This window comes from Vicia villosa, linkage group LG1, assembly GCF_029867415.1.
Source record: "Vicia villosa cultivar HV-30 ecotype Madison, WI linkage group LG1, Vvil1.0, whole genome shotgun sequence".
NCBI lineage: Eukaryota > Viridiplantae > Streptophyta > Magnoliopsida > Fabales > Fabaceae > Vicia > Vicia villosa.
Window position 1 is genome coordinate 225,277,078 of NC_081180.1, and position 20,823 is coordinate 225,297,900.

Below are 20,823 nucleotides of genomic sequence, written 5' to 3' on the forward strand. Positions count from 1 at the left end.
GAGCTACGGGTAGTGAATGAGTATCCGGAAGTGTTTCCAGAAGATGTTAGTGAGTTGCCACCTGAAAGAGAAGTGGAGTTCGCTATAGAATTGATTCCTGGAACTAGTCCTGTGTTGATGGCACCGTATCGCATGTCGGCATCGGAATTGGCTGAACTGAAGAAACAGTTAGAAGAATTGTTGGAGAAGAAGTTTATTTGTCCTAGTGTGTCGCCGTGGGGTGCGCCGGTACTGTTGGTTAAGAAGAAAGAAGGTTCGATGAGGCTATGTGTTGATTATAGACAACTGAACAAAGTGACAATCAAGAATCGATACCCTTTTCCGAGGATTGACAACTTGATGGACCAGTTGGTTGGAGCTTGTGTGTTTAGCAAGATTGATCTGAGGTCTGGATATCACCAAATTCGTGTGAAGGCGGAAGATATTCAGAAGATGGCATTCCGAACGAGGTATGGACACTATGAATATTCTGTTATGTCATTTGGTGTTACTAATGCACCTGGTGTTTTCATGGAGTATATGAACAGGATATTTCACCCGTATCTTGACAAGTTCGTGGTAGTGTTCATTGACGACATTCTGATTTACTCGAAGAGTGATGAAGAACATGCAGATCATTTAAGAGTGGTGTTGGAGTTATTGAAAGAGAAGAAATTGTATGCGAAATTGTCTAAATGTGAATTCTGGTTGAAGTAAGTAAGTTTTCTTGGCCATGTAATTACGAAGGACGGTATCACAGTGGATCCTATGAAGGTAGAAGCAGTATCTCAGTGGGAGACGCCGAAGAATGCTTCAGAGATTCGCAGTTTTCTTGGTCTGGCAGGTTACTATAGAAAGTTCATTGAGGGATTTTCGAAGTTGGCATTACCAATGACTAAGTTAAAAAGAAAAGGACAAGTATTTGTATGGCATTCAGAATGTGAAAAAGGTTTTCAAGAATTGAAGAAAAGATTGACAAGTACTCCGATCTTAATTTTGCCTAATCCAGCGAAGTCTTTTAATGTGTACTGTGATGCTTCACTGATGGGTTTAGGTGGTGTTTTGATGCAAGATAAGCAGGTAGTGGCCTATGCTTCAAGACAGTTGAAAATTCATGAAAGGAATTATCCGACTCATGATTTGGAATTGGCGGCTGTGGTGTTTGTGTTGAAGTTGTGGAGACATTATCTCTATGGTTCTCGATTTGAGGTATTCAGCGATCATAAGAGTCTGAAGTATCTCTTCGATCAGAAAGAGCTCAACATGAGACAGAGAAGATGGTTAGAATTTTTGACGGACTATGATTTCGATTTGAATTACCATCCTGGTAAAGCAAATGTTGTTGCTGATGCATTGAGCAGGAAGTCATTGCATATGTCTATGCTAATGGTGCGAGAATTGGATTTAATTGAACAATTCCGAGATTTGAGTTTAGTATGCGAAAGTACGTCTAATAGCGTTAAGTTGGGAATGTTAAAGTTAACTAATAGTATCCTTGAAGAAATTAGAAACGGACAGAAATCTGACGTTGGATTGATAGATAAGTTGACATTAATCAACCAAGGTCGAGGAGGTGGATTCCGAATTGACGAGAATGGTGTCATAAGGTTTGGAGACCGAATGTGTGTACCCGATGTTGCTGAGATCAGAAAGAGTATTCTGGAAGAAGGACACCGGAGTGGATTGAGCATTCATCCTGGTGCTACCAAGATGTATCATGATTTGAAGAAGTTATTTTGGTGGCCTGGAATGAAGAAGGAAATTGTTGAGTTTGTTTATGCTTGCTTAATTTGTCAGAAGTCAAAAATTGAGCATCAAAAACCGTCTGGATTGATGGAACCGTTTTTTGTTCCAGATTGGAAGTGGGATAGAATTTCCATGGACTTTGTATCTGGTTTACCTAGAACGAGCAGGAATTGTGATTCTATCTGGGTTATTGTAGACCGGTTGACGAAATCTGCTCACTTTATTCCAATAAGAATGGATTATCCGATGGAGAAGTTGGCTCAGTTGTATGTTGAGAAGATAGTGAGTTTGCATGGTGTTCCAGCTAGTATTGTGTCGGATAGAGATCCGAGATTTACTTCTAAGTTCTGGACAGGATTGCAGGAAGCCTTAGGTACTAAGTTGAGGTTGAGTTCTGCTTATCATCCGCAGACAGATGGTCAGGCGGAGAGAACGATTCAATCGTTAGAGGATTTGCTACGAGCTTGTGTATTAGAGAAAGGTGGTGCTTGGGATAGTTATTTACCTTTGGTTGAGTTTACCTATAATAATAGTTATCATTCGAGTATTGGTATGGCTCCGTTTGAAGCATTGTATGGTAGGAGATGTAGAACGCCGTTGTGTTGGTACGAATCTGGAGAAAATACGGTGGTTGGACCGGAGATTGTGCAACAAACTACAGAAAAGATCAAGATGATTCAGGAGAAGATGAGAGCTTCTCAGAGTCGTCAGAAGAGTTACCATGACAAAAGAAGGAAGGATATTGAATTTAAGGAAGGAGATCATGTATTCATGCGGGTTACTCCGATGACTGGCATTGGGAGAGCCTTGAAGTCGAAGAAGTTAACTCCGCATTTCATTGGTCCATTTCAGATTACTAAGAAGATTGGAAAGCTTGCTTATCAGGTTGCTTTACCGCCTGCACTCGCTAATTTGCATGATGTGTTCCATCTATCCCAGTTGAGGAAATACATTGCGGATCCGTCTCATGAGATTCAAGTAGATGATATACAGGTGCGAGATAATCTGACTGTAGAGACGTTACCTATGAGGATTGAAGATCGTAAAGTGAAGCAGTTGCGAGGTAAAGATATAGCAACGGTGAAAGTGGTTTGGGGAGGACCAGCCGGTGGAAATGTCACATGGGAGTTAGAGAGCCAGATGAAGGACTCTTACCCGGAACTTTTCGTCTAAGGTATGTTTTCGAGGACGAAAACTCTTTTAGTGGGGGAGAGTTGTAACACCCATAATTTCAGTTTATTAATTTAAATTGGATTTAAATTAAATAATTGGAATTTTAGAATTTAAATTGGATTTAATTGGAAAATGATGGAGTAAGAGCTATTGGGCTTATGGTGTGGTGATAGTAAAAGAGGGGTGCTAATTAGTTAGGCCTTTTACTAAGTTATGGTTAATTTATTTTATTTTATTTTTCATAAAATAAGAAAAAGGAACCATTTGGGGAAAAAGGAAGAACACGTGAAAAGAGCTAGAGAAGAGGAAGAGACAAGAACGTGAAACCGGAAGGAGAGAATTCAAGAAATTCATCGAGGTAAGGGGGGCTCTTCCTTTTAGTATCTCTTATGTGGTCTTAGGTGATAGGTAGATTGATGTATGGTTTGGTTCAATTAGATATTGGGGTTGTTAGGTTAGGTTGTTATAATTGGATTGAATTGATGATAATTGTGTGAACTATTTGGTTAATAATGCGTTAAATGATGTTTCGTGGTGTATAATTGAATATATGATGATTGTATGCCTGTATGTGATGTCTGGAATCGTTTTTGGGTGAAAAGGGAGTGAAATCGCAGGGTCTGTCGCAGACTTGGGGTTTGCTGAAATCGCAGGTCCGCTGAGCGGAGGGGGGTCCGCTGAGCGGAGGTCCCAACGTAGTTCGCTCCTGTGTGACGTCGCTTGAGGTCCGCTGAGCGGGGGTCTGAAGGATTTCGCTTCTGCCTTGCTCCGCTGAGCGAACCTTGCTGTGTGTGAATTTTCCCAAACTTCAAAATAACGTATCTTTTGATCCGTGAATCATCTCTTAGTGCCGTTTTGGGCGTTGTGCAAGTAATTAAATGTTTTACATGATGAATGATGAATAATGGTATTAGCCGACTTTACTTCTTTAAAAACTCGATTTAATTACTTGATGAGAATTGAACATTGTGTGCATATGAGATAGGTGTAACAATGTGTTTGATGTGATGATGAATTGGTTGTGATTTGTTATTATGATTGTGATGGATGCATGACTATTTGAATGATGTTGAAAACATGTACATACTTATTCGGTGATGTGGTGTTGAGATGAGTTGTTCATCGTGATTCGGTGTGTTTTAAGTATGTTATATGTGTTTCATTCATTCAGATGCATTGATGTTGGATCCCGGTGATGTTTGGATCGTTGGTGGACATATTTCCCATTGTGCGGAAATTGTGACGGTGGGCCGTATCTCGATGAGGCGTAGATCGGTTAGGTGGATTGATTCCACGGTTTATTGGTACCACATGCATAGTGTCAGTTGTGTCGTATGCATTTTGTCATAATATGATTGTATGGATTTCTGCAGTATGTGTTGTAATCTATTATTGTGTGAATTAATGAATAATAGATGTGAATCTGAATATGTATAATTGGTTGAACGGTATATTATGATGCTTGTTTCTTATTAATTGCATAATATTTACTAATTGAGAATGAGACTCACCCTTACATGTTGTCATTTTCAGATTGAGGAGTAGCGGCATTAGTGCTTGGTGAGGATGACTCATAGAGTTTATCCGTTTATGTTGGGTCGTGTCGGTCATGCTCTGATCTGTAACACTGGGGAACGAGAGTTATAGAGTTTTTATGAAATTAATCTACTTTATTGGTGTTGGATTATGATTCCATTGGATGTATTTGATAATGTTTTTTATTCCGCTGTGATAAACATAATTACGATTTGGTGAACCGTTTCCTAATGAAGCATGACTTGACCATGATTGGTTTATTTATTTTATATAATTGTGGCACCCTTGTGTTTATGTTTTACTCTGATATAATTGTTTAAAAATTGCCGCCGGGTTTAGAAGGGTGTTACAAATTACATACCCCAAGACCATCCTCATCTGCATTCGAGGGTTGGAGACCTGGGAATCCTTATGGAATGCCGTATTTGTATATGGCAGGATTACAAGGGACAGGACCTACGTATATTGCACCTAGCGCAACGGCGTTTTCGCCTAATGTCGGTTTGATAGGTCGAAGTGCACAAAACACAGGCCCATCGGGCCAAATGCCTCTCTTAACTACCAATAGTCAAGCAGCATTTAGGCAGGAAATGGATGCAAGTAACCACGATATGCTAGGTGTTCTTGCTAGAGAATTGGGGTCAATCTTTAATCCATTAGTGGCAAACATTACCAAGACTAACCAGGATAATGTAGAAACATACCAAAAAATATCTTCACAAATAAGTCGAATGACAGATTTCTTAGGAGTCCCTCAAACTAGGCGAAGAAACAACCAATCTACCTATCGAGAAGGTGACCCAATCTTAGAACAGGTTCGAAATGCAGTTCCGCCACCTAGGCAGGTACCCGTTGAAAGAAATCAAGTAATAGATTTAGAAAAACAAAATCAAGGGACCAACACTGGCCAACAACCAGTTCCCCAACAGCAGCCTAGGCTAGTTGTAGTAGGAAGGAACGAACATCCAGACGAAGTTGTACACAGGGCTAGGAGAGACAATATGGCAACAGAAAATAATCTCACTGCCATGATAGAAAGAGTCATGGCTAATAATGGCCTTAACACTGGACTTCGACGTCCAAATTACACTTCCCCTATAGCAGAATATATTATGCAAACGGAACTACCAAGAGGTACCAAAGTACCCAAATTTACAAAATTCTCAGGAGATACTAGTGAATTGACTGTAGAACACATAGCCCGATACTTGACAGAGGTTGGTGATCTAGCAGGCAACGAAGATTTGAGAATTAAATATTTCCCAAGTTCGCTAACAAAAAATGCTTTCACATGGTTCACTACCTTACCCCCAAATTCCATAGATGCATGGGCACACTTGGAAAAGATGTTCCACGAACAAATCTATATGGGCCAAACCAAGATAAGTTTGAAAGAGTTGGCTGGCATTAAGAGGAAATTCACAGAACCTATAGATGATTATTTGAATAGGTTCCGTTTGTTGAAATCGAGGTGTTTCACCGTGGTTCCAGAACACGAATTAGTCGAAATGGTTGCAGGAGGTCTAGACTATTCAATTAGAAAGAAACTGGATACTCAATATCTGAGGGATATGGCCCAAATGGTAGATAGAGTTTGACAAGTCGAACGATTAAAAGCTGAAAAGGCCAGAGCAAACAAGAATTATAAGAAAGAGAGAGTGGCATATATCGAGGCTGGAGATGCAGAGGGCGAACCCTTCGAAGATTCATACAGTTTCGAAGAAGTCGAAATAGACTTAGCCGAATTAAAAGAAGCACCACCTTACTCCTGCAAATTGCTCACCCTTCGAATGGGAAAAATCCAGTCGAGAATGACAAAAGTGATAAATTTCCAAAGAAAACTTACACTTTTGACGTCACTAAATGTGACAAAATATTTGATTTATTAGTAAAAGATGGCCAAATGATAGTGCCTCCCAATTCCAAAGTTCCTCCATTGGAGCAATGGAAGAAACAAGGTTTTTGTAAATATCATGGTTTTTTAGGCCATAAAACCTCACAGTGCTTTCTTTTCAGGGATCTAATCCAGAATGCTATCAAGGATGGACGTTTGAAGTTCGCAGATAAGAAAAAGAATCACATGAAAGTCGATGTTGATCCTTTGAACATCGCTGACACAAACTACGCTGAACCAGTTGACATCAATATGGTGGATGAGTCTGAAGTTGACATTGCTGAATGGGAGATAGTTTCAACTGGAAAGCGGGCTATTGAGAGCCTAAATGACAATGTAGTCTTCAATACTAATGTTGAAGAATCCTTTGAGGCAGAGATCATTGAAGATCTGAAAGAAAAAACTAGCGAGGCCACTGAAGACCTCAGGGTGAAACTTCAACAGATACAGATTTCTGAAGCTTCCCCATCAGGCGTTAACATGGTGAATGTTAGGCAACCTTTATCTGAAATAGAGGAACTAGAGAAGTGTCTGTTGAGGGAAAAAGGGAACCATGGGAATCCGTAGACAGGTGGAGGTTTGAAAGATTACCTCTGGAAGTGTCACGAGAAAAATGTTGGTCGGATGTTAATGTGTCCCAGGTGTTCGATTATGCTGAATCGAAGGGTCCAAGCTAACTATGAAAGGGCCCAACGAGACAGGATGCAGCAACCTTGGAGGGAAGGAAACCAATTGTTGAAGGTTTATCCAAGGCCATAGGAAAGCTTGATGAGTTTCTTGGTTAGGTGTCACAAGGAAAATACAGAGATCGTTATGTGTCCCAGATGTGGGGCAGTCTATGACAACCTTATGGCACAATCATTCGAAAGGGTGTTGTTCACCACTGGTTGGGAGACTCAAGGACTCTGTCCCATGTTGAAAGTATTTGTGGGTAAATATTTTCGGTATATATCGTATCCACAGGGATTGGTTTAATATTACTTTCGTTCTATAGTTTGTTATTTTGAGTGAGAAAAGTAGTTGAATTTGTTAGGTGATTATAACTATGCTATTAAATCTAAACAATAATTTAAATGCAAATTCTAAAAGTTTGTTAACGATTAAAGAGATATGTTGAGCTTTAGGGTTCATCAACCTATTCCTATACAATTGTTAATTAAATCACAATTGAACAATCATTTGAATTACTATCTTCACTTATCCTCAAATATGATTCCATGTCTGCAAATCAAATTAGATAGACTTTTACCGTTATGAGATTCGATCTCTCCAAATATCAATATCGATAATAGTAATAAAGAACGATAATTATGAAAACCCAATCACAATTCCATCTCTGCAAATTGGGATTGAATCAATATAGTAACCTAAGGCAAAAGTTAGAATCTTTTCTTTCGATCAAAGACTCCACAATGATTTAAGATAAAAACAAGGTTTCTTATTGGTAATAAATTCAAACAATTGTTCATAGGAATTAATCAACGGAATTGTATATTCATAGGCTAACTACTACCTTAAACTCAACAAGAGGAATTTAGCTCTCCATAGACATGAAGAACACACAAGAATCAATGGAGGAATTCATCTTCATCAATGGAATGTCTTCAATTGGTTAAGAATCCACCTTCAATTGTTGTTCTTAGCTTCAGAATCAGATTGCTCTCCTAATTTCGCTCACCAAAAGTCTCTCTCCAAAAGTCCCCCTTCTTATGAGGATTAGGGCTTTTATTTATAGCCTTTTTTCTTTATAACGCAATCACCGCGGCGCGACACGGGCTGGCGCGACGCGAACCCAAGCCAGAAGGTTCTCGCGCGTCTCGCCTATGATTGGCGCGGCTCGCCACTTGCTTTAGCCCAATTCTTTGTGATTCCTCTTCTTCAGAACTTCTACGCCTGCGTGTTCCTTCGTCTTTGCTTCTTGACTTCAATATATGCACAAATAACACCCAAAGTGACGCAAGTCGTTCTACAATTAACATCGAACCTCGAAAGTTCAATTCTAACTATAAAATCCTTAAAAATCACAAGATATATTCACTTTTAGCTTAAAAGGTAGTTAATTTAACACATGAAAACACCATTAATTCACTCCTAACAAACTCTCCCCAACTTAGAGTTTTGTTTGTCCCTAAACAAAATTACTTACCTCAACGAAACAACAAAACATACCAACAAGATCAAACTCACCAGGTGACTCCTTGGTGCATATGATGAACTTTATCTTGACCTCAGGCTCAAAGAATGGTTAGCAAAGGGTCACACTCTCACAGAAGAAAATAAGTTTTAAGATGGAATCGGCTCAAAGAAACTCTCAGATTCAAACAAATGCCTAAATCACTTCCGTAGATTTCCACAAACGATGCGACAAATGGTTTAGCATGATACAAACAAGTTGAAATAATCGATGGTCTCCTGCATATATAGTAAACAATGGAAAGTTTTCCTTACAATGGTTAAGGCTAAGCCAATCCAACAAAAATAGTGTACCATAAAGAACTTCTGCCAAGTATTTACTAACAACCTATGTTTCATGCACACACTAGGAGTTTGAGTTTGAAAATTCATACCTGACTTGTTACTTATTGAAAAAGAAAGTGAAAACTGAAATTTTTGAACATTCACTCACTACCACTTTCATACATGTTGCTCCATTGTTGGTACTTTGCTTGAGATTTTCATTTTGTTGTGGTAGTGCTCTTTCTAAATTGGGGACAACATAAATAAAATAAAATCATTCAAACATAAATATTAAAACTAAACTGAGTCATGGTGACAAAAATGCCACCCTAGATTCACAAACCAAGACAATTACTAATTGATAGGAATTAAAAGTATCATCAGACAATAATAACAAAAGGCAGGAAATCCATAATAATCTCTCATTCCTCACGATCACCACATGTGATCCTCATCATCTGACAAACTGTCCTCCTCATGCTCCTGCTCAGTCTGCCCTTGCTGATCAGTTCCACTCGTGGCCCCACCCCCTACAGGAAAAGGATCGGACTCCGGCCATCCACAGTATGTGAAATAGCTCTCTCGAGTGGGAAAGGTACGCTCCTCAGGGGCACAGATGGTGTTCCTGTACTACTGCTGCATTGCATCATGCAAGAAAACATGAGACCGCTGACTAGCCTCCCACATGGATGCATAGTAGTGATGTGCTACCAGCAGATCAAAGGGGGGAGGAGGTCCAGCAGACGGTCCTGCCTGAGAGCTTGTTGCTGCAGCCTGCTGTTCCTTCTCAAATGGAGTCTTGCAAACCTGTCAATGTAAACATCATCAATAGTGGAGTGGATCAATAGATGTCCCTTATTAGAACAATCCACTCCTTCAGCATGACACAAACCCATAATCAGACCAGGAAACGGTATGACACATTTGTCATTAATCCTGTGCTCAGTATCACTCAGAGCTGCTCTCCTCAGCTCTTGTGCCATAATCGTAGCTATATCCACTGAGTGTCGAGACATGAGGACTCTCATTAGCAAATCTGCATCCATAGGAATGGTGGTTACATGTGCCCGAGGTCGGATGTTGTAACTCATGATTGACAACACAGCTCGAGCATCGACATTTAAATCTTTCCTATGGTAGTGGATTGGTGCCCCATTCTTTCCAAGTACGGGTCCTTTTCCCTTGGCACAGATCTTCCTAGTCACATCATCCAGCCTGTATGATCCTTCATATAGATGACGCCTATAATAGCATTTTTCACCTTCAGGTAACTCCAGTGGATTACCCAAAAACTCGCTGATCGCTTGTCGGTCAAAGCGGATTGTGTGACCCCTAACAAACGTCTCGTAGTTGTAAGCAACAGTTTTTGGAGTAAGTTTGAGAGCACTTGCATAAAACTCCCTCACAATATCCATGTTGATCTCCGTGTATGGTTCAAACACACGACCCTAATTCCTGTGTTCAAAGTAACTCCACAGTGTGCTGTAGTCGCTTTCGGGTTTCGGGACAATCAACTTCTCTAGGAGAATGGTGCGAGAGGCCAATTGAGTAAACCTCCCTTTCTGGGCAGGTCCTAAGAAGCATCGGGCAATGGGTTCTCGAGGATGGGTTCCACGAGGACCGGCACTTGTGGACTTTGTGTGACCTCTCTTGGCTGGTTGCATCTGCACAAAAAAAATATAACAGCACCCACACACAGCATTATACAATGATACACAAAGAATTTTGCAAAAAAAATTTTTTTAACACAGTCGCGGGTCCGTGGCGCGGCGCGACTGTGTGCGAAATTTGCAGCCAGCCATGGTGGTGCATAGGGGCATCCACACACAACTCATTTGATAGTTCTTGCCATACCCATAGTACTTCAATCCGTCTTCTAACCTAGGGTTTTTTTTCTTCAGATTTTGGTCATTCAAGAGCCTAGATCTAATTACCCATTCTTAGGGTTTCAACACACCTCTCTTATGAATTTGAAAAGCAAAAGAGCAGATACATACCTTGAGTTGTGATAGGGATGAGATGCAGATGATGAGAATGAATGAAATTTTTGGTTCGAGCCTCGCTGGAGAAGTGTGGCTGCTCGGTGGGGCAAACAATTGAAATGGGGTTCACTAAAACCCTATTTCTGAGTTTTAAAAAAAAACAAAAGACGCATTGGTGCGCCTCGGTCCTTATTGGCGAGGCGCGCAGAACTTTCTGTTTGTGCTCGCGGCGCGTCCTTTCACTAGCGCGGCGCGCCGGTTTTCAAAAGTAAAAATTTTCTTTTGTTTGCCCCCCCTCCTTTTTGCCATAGTGCTCTGATGATACAATAAAGAAATAAAAATTTGCTGAAAAAAAACTAAAATTTTCTTACCACGTTGGATTGCCTTCCAACAAGTGCTTTGTTTAACGTCGTTCAAGTTCGACGATGCATGCTTTCAAGACTTTAGGTGTCGTATACTTTGCTCCACTCCCTCGAAATAAGCTTTTAACCTTTTCCCATTAACACTTCTCCTTTCTGTTTTCTGCGGATTCTCTACTATAATGGCTCCTTGGTTGCATATCTCTTTTACTATAAATGGTCCAGACCACTTTTGTGTTGCTTTACCTAGGAGACATCTTGGTTTTGAGTTGTATAGGAGCACCTTTTGTCCAACTTGATAGTGTCCCGGAGGTTGGGCGTTATCTTCTTTAGTTGCTCCCTCAGTTGCATTGATTTGGAAAATGTCACTCTTGTTCTTAAAATGCTTCTTGGCCTTGAACAGAGTAAATTTTACCTCTTCATTTTGCACCCTTATTTTCATGATTCCAGCATCCAGATCAATCATCATTTGGGCTGTTTTCATGAATGGCCTTCCTAGAATTACTGGTACCTCGTGATCTTCTTCCATGTTGACTACCACAAAGTCCACCGGGAAAAAGAATTTGTCTACTTTAACTAGCAGATCCTGAATCACTCCATAAGGTGAAGTGATGGACTTGTCGGCTGATTGTAGTATCATACTAGTGGGCTTCATTACCACATTCCCTAGCTTCTTGACAATGGCTAACGGGATTAAGTTGATGCTCGACCCCAGATCGATTAACCCATCACCAGTAAAATTTCTTCCAATATTTAACGGTAAGGTTACTCGCCCTGGATCGGATTCCTTTCGTGGAGTAGTTCTTTGGATTATAGCACTGCATTGGGCATCAAGCATCACAGTTGATTCATCCTTGCATCCCTTTTTCTTTGTGAGCATGTTCTTCATAAACTTAGCATATTTGGGCATTTGCTCTAGTGCTTCGGCAAATGGTATGTTTATGTGAAGTTGTTTGAAGATGCTCATAAACCTGGTATATTGCCTGGCATTGTCCTTCTTTGATGGGGCGTGGGGATATGGCAAATGTTGACTTGGTATCACGTTGCTGGCCATCTTTTCTCTACTACTCTTTCTTTTTAGCTTTTCTTTCTGTTTAACTTCTTTATTCACATTTTCTTCTTCAGCATTAGTATCAATAATTTCATATTCTCCATCTTCTCCATCATGTTTTTCAGCTTTCTCTTCCGTATCATCTTCAACATCATTCTTTTCAACTTCATTATTACTTCCTTTTTGCCCAGTCCTTGTCATCACCGCTTTGCAATGCTCTTTTGGATTCCCTTGAGTGTTGGCTGAGAATGTTGCATTTGATTAATTAGCTGCAATCTGTTTAGCCAGTTTGCCCACTTGAGTTTCCAAATTCTTTATAGCTACCTCTTGATTCTTTTGATTTGTCATTGACATTTGCATGAACTGATTCATGGTCTCTTCCAACTTAGATTGTCCTCCTTGTTGTTGTGGCGACGGTTGAGTGAAAGGTTGAAAGGCTTGTTGTTGATATCCTTGATTATGTGGCCTTTGTTGATAACCTTGATTGTTATTCCTTGGTGGATAACCTTGTTGATACGGAGGATTCTGATATTGATTTTGCCTTTTTCCTTGATTGTTGTTCATGTAATTCACTTCTTCTTCCAACACCGGCGGGCAAAATCCTGTCTGATGCTCTCCCTTGCATAACTCACACTTCGCAACTTGATAAGAATTAGATACACCATTCAGCTCCTTGAGTTGTTGTGGTAATTTAGACATTTGTTGTGTCAAAAGTTCCACTTGCGATGTTAGTAACTTATTTTGGGCCAGCAGAGCATCGCTGTTATTCAATTCCAAAATTCTGGCTTTCTTATCTCTGACAGTTCGATCATGATTCCCCTGACGATCATTCATAACCATTCGCTCTATTATCTGAGTAGCTTCAGCAGGTGTCTTGGACATAAGTGAACCACCAGCTGTGGCATCCAAGAGTGTCTTGTTTGTAGTTGTGAGACCGTTACGGAACATGTGGATTTGATCAACTTCTGCAAAACCGTGTCCTTTGCACTTTCTCAACATAGCTGTATACCTTTCCCATGCTTCATTCAATGGTTCATTACTGCCTTGAGAGAATACTGATATTGCTGTTTTTGCTTCAAAGAATCGGTTTTGAGAGTAAAACCTTTCCAAAAAATTTTCCTCTAAGGTATTTAAGTCAGTCATCACTATTTCGGGTTGATCCAGGTACCAATCTTTTGCCTTAGATAACAAAGAGTGTGGGAACAACCTCTTGAATAGTGCTTCTTCATCAGCTTGAGCTACACCAGTTGTACCTGCTAACTCATAGAATCGAGTAAGATGCGTATACGGATCTTCATGATCCAATCTGGCGAAGGGACTTGCACAAATCAACTGTATGATACCGCTCTTCAATTCTGAAGTTCGCCCGTTGGCGGCAGTTCTAACGAACTGTGGGTTGAGTCTTGGACTATTTGCACATGGCCCAGTAGCAGCCATGTTGACAACAGTAGGTTGTATAGTAACTTCCTGATCCTCTTCAGCGAATAGTTCGTGAAAGAAAAGTCCTTCTTGCAACTCGTCAATTGTTTCAAGTTGTTGTGACGATGTCGCGGTTGCGTTGTCTCTTGCTCTTGCTATGTTTGCTCTTCTTCGTGTTTTGCTGTTTAACCTCCAAGCGGTCCTTTCGATCTCGGGATCAAAAAGAAGTTGATCACTGGGGACTTTGCTGCGCATACACGGATTTCTGCAAAAACTAACAAACGAGTGAAACAACCAAATCGATAAAATAGTAACAAAAACTCAAAATAAAAACTATTGCCATGCGTGCAATATTGACACCAATCCCCGGCAACGGCGCCAATTTGTTGAAAGTATTTGTGGGTAAATATTTTCGGTATATATCGTATCCACAGGGATTGGTTTAATATTACTGCCGTTCTATAGTTGGTTATTTTGAGTGAGAAAAGTAGTAGAATTTGTTATGTGATTATAACTATGCTATTAAATCTAAACAATAATTTAAATGCAAATTCTAAAAGTTTGTTAACGATTAAAGAGATATGTTGAGCTTTAGGGTTCATCAACCTATTCCTATACAATTGTTAATTAAATCACAATTGAACAATCATTTGAATTACTATCTTCACTTATCCTTAAATATGATTCCATGTCTGCAAATCAAATTAGATAGACTTTTACCGTTATGAGATTCGATCTCTCCAAATATCAATATCAATAATAGTAATAAAGAACGATAATTATGAAAACCCAATCACAATTCCATCTCTGCAAATTGGGATTGAATCAATATAGTAACCTAAGGCAAAAGTTAGAATCTTTTCTTTCGATCAAAGACTCCACAATGATTTAAGATAAAAACAAGGTTTCTTATTGATAATAAATTCAAACAATTGTTCATAGGAATTAATCAACGGAATTGTATATTCATAGGCTAACTACTACCTTAAACTCAACAAGAGGAATTTAGCTCTCCATAGACATGAAGAACACACAAGAATCAATGGAGGAATTCATCTTCATCAATGGAATGTCTTCAATTGGTTAAGAATCCACCTTCAATTGTTGTTCTTAGCTTCAGAATCAGATTGCTCTCCTAATTTCGCTCACCAAAAGTCTCTCTCCAAAAGTCCCCCTTCTTATGAGGATTAGGGCTTTTATTTATAGCCTTTTTTCTTTATAACGCAATCACCGCGGCGCGACACAGGCTGGCTCGGCGCGAACCCAAGCCAGAAGGTTCTCGCGCGTCTCGCCTATGATTGGTGCGGCTCGCCACTTGCTTTAGCCCAATTCTTTGTGATTCCTCTTCTTCAGAGCTTCTACGCCTGCGTGTTCCTTCGTCTTTGCTTCTTGACTTCAATATCTGCACAAATAACACCCAAAGTGACGCAAGTCGTTCTACAATTAACATCGAACCTCGAAAGTTCAATTCTAACTATAAAATCCTTAAAAATCACAAGATATATTCACTTTTAGCTCAAAAGGTAGTTAATTTAACACATGAAAACACCATTAATTCACTCCTAACATCCCAACATGTATGTGTTCGACAACCGAACACCATCAAAAAGGCTTGATATTCCTCATCCTAGAGCTTGAAGGGTGACATTCAAACTTCCTGCGACATACCCATGGATAGATGGACACAAGCTGGTGCAAGAAGTAACAAATGGCGAAGTTGGGACCAAGGTGGACGAACTGCAATGGCGTATAGAAAGCAGTTCCAGGCATCAAATCGAGAGACATACAGGTTGGATAATTACAAAGGAAGAAACCCAATGTCCAGATCTCAATGGAGAAGACACTAAAGAATGAAGAAAGCCTAGAAAGAATACAAGGAGAAGGAGGCTGGAGAGTCTAGCAGCACTAAAATTCCAATGCAGGGGGCAAGGACAAGCAAACCTCCGGTAGAACGCAAACTTTGAGATGTTTGCATCAACTGCTACAACACAATTCAAATCAATTCATGATGAGATCCACAGGGACAATGTTGTGGTTCAAGGCATCTGAGTTTTATGAAGATATGTGTAGGATTGGAAGAATCTATCAAAGGCTTCATGGTGGACCTAGGGGGCATTGATGTTTTGGTGTCATTTAGTTATTTTCATTTCATTTCATTGTATTTCTTTTTTATGTTTGAACAATATGTTGTTTGGTTTTGTTGTTAGAACAATGTGTGCAACTTTGCCTTATGTTTTTGTTGTTGGATAATTTGATTTGAAATTGTCTTTTATCTATTCTCAATTGTGTGTCATTCATTATAGATGGGTGTATGTTAGAGCACACTCTAACTTTTCAAAAATGCCTATGTATGATTTATCAATTATTGTGTAGAATTACGATACTTCTGATGATGTGCTTTACCTCTAGCTGATGTTGCCAAAGAGGGAGAAGGAATATGCGAGATGCAGATTGGTAGCACACATTCAGAGGGAGAGTCAAATGAACACAAGAAATGCATCATCGCAATTTTTCCATTATAAAAAAGGGGGAGTATGTGAGTGCAACTTGCTTCTAGATATGTTTTCCATGATGTCAAAACTATAAGAACATAGGACATAGCATTTATGTATATTAGAAAATATCTCTGAGTTTGTGTGGCACCCTAGGCATTTAGAGGACTTTGGAATCATCTGAAACATGTTTGAAACTAGTCTCATTCATTAAAAATCATTTTCTGCACAAAAATGTATTACATGTGCCAGCACATACGCTTTTCAGGCCGACACATGTAACTCAATAATGAAGCATGTAGCCTCTGTTTCATAGGTTGACACATACACAATTATAGGTCGACACATACCGAAAGAATTATTCTTATGTGCCGACACATTCGATATTCAGGCCAGCACATGCTGTTGTTTTTAGCATAATGTGTCGGCACATTCAACCTATTGGCCGACACAATTTGTTTCATGAGTCATTTTCTTTAATTTCTTTTAATTATGAATTTCCTCCTTTTGCCCCCAAACTTCCACAACTATAAATAAACCATTCATGCATCATTCCAACTTGATAAAACTATAAACACTTACTACATTTTCTCTTCGCCTTCAACCTCCAACCCATGCATACACACTGACAAGTCACACATAATCACCTTTCGTTGGGGTTCCATCTAGACGAAGTTTGATAATGTCCAATTAGGTTCTTGTGTAGCCGAGAATATTGGGTTGGGAATTATAGGGTAGAGCTGTCAAAATGGGCTAGCCCAAATGGGTCGGCCTACCAGACCTGGAAAATCGTAGGGCTTGGTCCATAAAATTAGAGTCCATATTTTTCAAGGTTTTTTTAGTCCAGCCCTGAAAAGCCCGTTGCCCATTAGGGCTAGCCCATATGGGCTGTGGGTAGCCCATTAGGCCCACATAATTATAAATTTTAAAAAATATATATTAATACTTTATTGTCTTACTCTAAAGTATCACATTGATTTTTCTCACTTCACTAAATTTTATCTCTATTATATTCAATCTTTCTCTTTTAAATATCATACATTAATATAATCAACATTCTTTCGTCGTTCTATATTAGTTTTTCTCTTATTTTAAATATTCAAGTATTATTTTATACAACTTAGACATGTATTTTATTTAGAAACACATTATAGTATTTATAAGAGATAATATAGTACTTAAAAAGGTAATTTGTTTAAAATTATATAATTTTAAATTTTATTTATAATAAATATTATGGAGTTTTTATTTTAATTTTTTAAAATAAAAAACCCCGTATATGTCCGGTTAGCCCAAAGTCTATCTAGGGCCGAGTTTGGGTAGTAATTCTCGAGCCCATATTACACAGGATTTTTTTGACCCAGCCCTAAAAAGCCCAGGGTCTGCCCATTAGTCGGGTAGCCCATTTTGACACCCATAGCAAGGGGTTTCATCCGGAAAAACTGCGGGTTTGTCCTCCAAGATATTTTGTAGATTTGAGGATTTTCGTGAAAGTCTTTTAAGAGAGGATTGTGGCCAAGTGAAAAGCCTTTGGAGATAAAGAGTGCAAAGGAAGTAGCGAGAGAACGGCGAATCAAATTGAAATCTTGTTTTGCAATAGGTGCAATTGATCAGGCACGAATGATTTGGAGACAAAGAACGTAAAGGAGTAGCAATAGTCGAATAATTAATTAGCAACTATTGTGTCTTGGTATTTCTCAAGATCAAAAGAAGAGAAGAGGTTGAATCAATATCAAACGGTTGGGTTTGTAGGGTTGCTGTTGAACACTTCTCTTGTAATCAATTTTTTGCATAGTAAGAAATTTCCTAATTCCAAAATTGGAATTAGGGGAAGACGTACCCACACGCGAGGATGAAGTGGGGAACTTCCTAAATGAATCCTCGTGTCGATCTCTCTCTTATCTCTTTAGTTGCTTTATTTTCACTATGCAATTTATTGAAAAGTATTGGTTGATTGATCGACTCGTAAGAATTTTATCTGAAATTGTTTTTGTTTAAAGTGGTGTGTTGATTGGCTTATAATCACTTTTATTATAAGTGGTTTTCATATCAACACAACTCAAAAGAAAAATTATGAAAATTCGTTCGCACACCAAGTGTTTCATAAATTGCATAGCTCAACATTTTTGCTTGTTATCATTGGAAATAACATCGCAAATAACTTGGTATAAACGAATAATATTGTGTTGTTTGATTCAAGTCAATTAAATCATTTTATTGTGTAGTTCATTCCATATAGCCGTTTCATATTAGAGTTCCAATAATTTGGTTCGTATAGACGACTTAATCGATATATAGGAAAACCTTCCGCTAGCACTCTTTTCTATTGACTTTCAAAACCAAATTTTATTTGGACTTTTTTTGGCTTGGTGATCTATTCACCCCCTTTAGATATGTTCTCATCGTCTAACAACTACTACAAAATATGTATCTTATCACAGTTGGGATAAAGATTCTACTATTGACGGTAGTCCGTTGTAAAGTAATGTGTGGTTGTATGTGCCCTCTTTACCATCATGGGCTACTAGACGTGGTAAAACTAAATTAGCGGGTAACATACCACTATGGTTGTATAAAACAACAATAGTAAAAGGTTGAGGACATGGGTTCGATACCCAGCACCTGGATTTTTGCAGATCTCAATAGATTTCACCATGGTTATAGAGTACAGCCGTAGTGAAAAACTTAGCACACAATATTTCACTGCGGTCCTTGATTCCAACCGGGGTGATATGTTTACTTGAGTTTATTATAACTTATGTGAAATGCATATTTCACCAATTGCCTACTAAAGGTATAACATTTCAATTTGATTTAGAAATCAATAATATGACAAATTAAGTTATATTAGAAGAACAAGTTACACTTATCAATGTTGTTCAAGCTTTATGCAACTCATTATCCTCATTTTGCACTTGAAAGATTATAATTTGTTTTAATCCTTCTAGTTTTTCAACTACATCTTCCTTCACCTCTAATTCATTTTGCAAAATATTACTTACTTTGTAGACAAAATTAGAGGTGGAGGAAGGGGTAGTTGATGATCTAAAAACGTTGAACCAAGTTCTAACCGTTAAAGAGCAAAATGAGAATATTGGGCTGTAGAAAGCTCATAAAACAACGATAAGTATACATTGTTTTCTAATATAACTTAATATCTCATATTATAATCTTCTAATTCAATTCCAAGGGTTATATATATTCGGTAGGGGGTTGGAAAAACACTTAAACCACATACGATATAATAAACTTATCTTCTATGACATATTGATTGGACGTAATGAAAGCTACAATTTACAAGGTATATCATTAAACAAACCCTAACAATAACATGTAACATATATCAACAAAAACAAAATCATCAACAACATAAAATGTGGAAACATCTCCCGTACATGAAACGTGTAGAGAAAGAGAAAGAAATGAGTTTTGTGTAAAACATTTTCTTGATCCATAAGAGTTGAAGAAAATACTTTAGAGTTTTGTGAAGAAGTGATATGCAACCGTTTATGGAGTAAGTGAAAGGCGTGAGAGAGTGTTAGGATTTTGTTTTGAGAGAAACGAGTGCTTTGTTTTGAAAGAGTGAACTTTCGCTTAAATATATGTTATACTTTTCACCACAGTTGATAAAAATGACCATGATTAAATGTAGATATATTTCACAACGGTTACTATTTTAGACTATTTTTATTTTAATATAAATATTAAGATTATAAGTGATATGCCTATTTTGTAACCAAAAATAATAATAAAAATTATTGGTATTGAAATTCAAAGCTTGCCAATCTTAGCATATCACTACAGTTATTAATATGAATCGTAATGAATTGTCTTTTAGTAAATGAAATAAAAATATAAATACTTAAAAAAGAATTATTATTTCCGTTGATTTAATAGATTAATTTAATATGCGGAGTAATAACATGTTATATTAATTTTTTCTAATAATTAGAACAAAAAATAGTATTAAGCATTTAAACTAAATAAACACTATAACACGGTGAGAGATCAAACAAAGTTATATTATAACACAACCAATCGTTATTTGGTTCAGTGGTGATTGGCGCTGGACTTAGTTAGAAGAATTACGATTCTATCTCTCGCAACTGCGATTGAGAGGAGGCTTAACTCACTTGATATTAGAACTGATCCCCAAACCGGACTATACCGGTGGTGATAGAAAAAAAAACACATTATAACACCAATTAAACAATATCGCACTTAGACGACAAACTTACTAAACAAACAGAAAAGATAAATGTGTTCTACATATAAACCTTTTATTTTTATTAAAACATAAAAAATAAAAAAAATACAGTTGGGTAATTCTAGACTAACAAATTGACAAAATCCATTATGTCTCGTGATTAGAAGAAAATGAATTCCTACTGTCAAATAGTGACTTTTAATCAATCCTGATAATTTAACTTTGATTAATATTTTTTAATTTATTTGTTTGTGTTACTTTTTCACCGTTACAATCAAATGGTACATGATAAACACAATGTGTCACTGCTCGATTATGTGAATCGAGGGAATACAAGCCTTGAATGGATAATTCGAGCAGGTTTTTGAAAAACAATTTAAAAATCAAAATATTCGATAAAAATGAAGTTGATTTAGTCTTTTATTATATTTCAAAACAGTTGTTTATTAAATTTTAAAATAATAAAAAATAGGTTTTTAAGTTTCTGCTATTATTTTAAAATTAGCATTTCATCACTAATAATTGTCT